Raw genomic sequence first — 3,043 nt, forward strand, 5'->3', positions numbered from 1 at the left:
TTGCTCATTCTGAACTTCATTAATGAATACATCTTGATTAAATCTCTTATATGCCCTAGATAGTATAATCCTAGAACCTGATTTGAGAATTTTTGTCTTTTTAGTTAGTGCAATCAAATTATGGTCACTACAGCCTACTGCGACTGATACTACCTTTGAGCACAGTTCCTGGATATTTGTAAATATAAGGTCAATACAGCTAGAAGTACAAACACAGTTGACCTTCAGACCAATTCTTGTTGGTTGGGTAATCATTTGTGTAAGATTACAAACTTCAGCCACTGATCTTAACTTTTTTGTTAATTTTTTGTTTTGTTGAGTTCCTTTCTTAACTGAATAGCCTCAGAAAAATCTTCATTAATAAAAAATATTTGTGCCCTTCAACTTCTTGGCTGAGGACATGATAGTCTATTTATCTTTCAAACGTAAAAGTTTGACAATAATTGTTCTGGGCTTACCCCCATCTTGATACTGTCTGATCCTGTGAGCCCTTTCAATTTCCATTACAGAGTCATCCAAGCCCAATTTAGTTGTGAGAATTTCTCAAACTTTCACCTCTGATTTCATCCAGTTTTCATCTTTTTCATCAGTGATCCCATCCACAATAATATTTGTTCTCTTCATCTGATTTTCAACATAATCCAGTTTGACAAAAAGTCCGTCCAATTCCTCCTTGGATTTGATGACATCTTTCTCAAACTGCCTTATCTTTAACTCCATGTCCTTATAATCAGTCATCAATCCATCCACTTTATTTTGTGTAAATTCTAAACTAGTTTTAACATCTTGAATATCTCTGATCACTCCATCCAATCTTTTGTTTGTCCAATCTACAATCAGCTGGATAAAGCACTTGAAGTTGTCTTGTTGTTGATGAAGCATCTCTCTATAAAATTATCTTTGCTGTTCCATTAACTGAGAAAGTGTGCTCATTGTGACAAACTGAATCATCCTCAGAAGGTGCAGTTTTAGTTTGTTTGGGCGGCATGATGTTCTACCAGGATGAACTCTAAAACCCAAGTGGCCAGTAGGTTGAAGGCTTAGCCCTAGTCCAGTTGAAACTCCAAGCCCAGGTCAATAGGGCCTGGTCTAGTTGATACTCCAAGCCTAGGTCAACAGGGCCTAGTCCAGTAGAAACTCCAAACCCAGGTCAATAGGGCCTAGTCCAGTTAAAAAACTCCAAGCGCGGGCCAATAGGGCCGAGTCCAGTAGAAACTCCAAGCCCAGGCCAATAGGGCCTAGACCAGTTGAAACTCCAAGGTTGAGAGCCAAGCAAAACTTATCAGAAGATTCACTAATGCCCACAATTTATATTAATAAAATAGATCATACTTCATTTTGCCCACAAACAATAGAAAATTAGTGAATATAATTAAGATCAATCTGATTCAAATAGGATTAAGATTGATCCTGTTGGTGGTTGCAACCCCTGAGCTGCAACACTAAGCTGTTATCATTGGACCTATTCAAACCATTCGACCGCCGAATCCTGCCGTGTCTGTGATATCGAAGTAAGTGTGCATCACTGATCATCATTCTTGCTAAAAAATATTTTGTCATAACATGACATCTGCAGTTTAGTTTAAAGAGGAATTATTGGAATTAGCCTATATTTAATCCTTGCTGTCATTCAAACAGTGTGTCACAGGAAAACTGATCAAAAGTAGCACCTCCACATGATGTATCACTATCTAAATTCATATATTTTTTGTTTAAATTCTGAGTAATGACTTTCTGTCATTTCAGTGCATTAATGAATCTGGAACATTAATGTAAATGTGTATATCAAAATGAAAACAAAGTTTTAAATTGTTCTTACTTCATTACTTTTCTCACTCTAGTAAAAGAGTTTGTACGCATGGGTCAGAGTTTGCGTGCAGGTGCGCAAATGTTCCCGTCAAGTTCGTTTTTATAAATCACAACTTAGTGGTAGTGTATAGTTTGATTAAAATAAACGTGTGTAATTGTCGGCATTGTTTATCTAGTTTCTATGGTACAAAATACTATGTTACATTCTGTGCCGAGGCTTCGGAGCGTGTGCAGGGTTTTTCCTGAATTGAAAATTATTTGGCGGCCGCCAAATCGTTTTTTTTTGTCCCGCAAAAGCCTTATTTGATCAGTTATTGTGATTTAAGAGTGAAGTAGATGACTGCTGCACGTGACATGCATGTTAACTAAGTGACAGAGAGAAGCAGAGCCCTTCCCCATGCGCATTCTCTCTGTCACATATTACGTTAATCAAAAACAAAAGGTCGGAAGACCGAATCCATGTTGCACATTGGCCATTCAGAATTTTTTTCCTTGAATTACCGCTGGGTGTGAATTGCGCTCAAAAAGCATTGCTCTTTTCTATGACTCACCAGTTCAAATCTGCTCTCCTCCTCCCTTCTACCCCAGTCTGTTCAGCCACACTTTCTTGCCTTTCATGTTCAAAAAGCTCATCTTCAGTGTATTCCGGTTCAAATAGATACGGTTCAAGATCTGCACCAAAGTACAGTAAATATCTTCTGAATCGTCTCTCACAAATGTCTCCATGGTTACAAGGCACACTCTCTATGCAAGCAGGTTGTCACATTGGTTATGTTGATGGAAGTTAGCCTATTTTCAGGTGCTGTATAATATCATTGCTCCGCTGCACTCATGGTACGGCAGCAAAGTTTCTTGATTATTACATAGGAATGAGAGTATAGTTCCTAGCCATATCGGCCTAGAAAATTGCAACTTTTCATTTTCCGTCAGTCTTAATACATGATGTAACTACAGAAGAGTCAAGTTTTAAATAGGAAAAATATTGAAAGTCTTTGGTCATTTTTGAGCGAGACGCTAATCCAATTCAATGATGTATGCTAAGCAATGCTAAAAGTGCTACCGCCAGACCCGGAGATCAGCTGAATGGATGGAAAATGAGCCTATTTTCAAAAGAAAAGTAGAGTGTTCCTTTAAAAACACAGTTACAGCAGGCAGAGAAACACTAATACTAAAGAGTCAAGGGTCAAGAGCCCAAACACTGAACAGGGTTACCTAACCCTAACCTAACCCCACT

This window comes from Gobio gobio (assembly GCF_949357685.1).
Source record: "Gobio gobio genome assembly, chromosome: 2".
NCBI lineage: Eukaryota > Metazoa > Chordata > Actinopteri > Cypriniformes > Gobionidae > Gobio > Gobio gobio.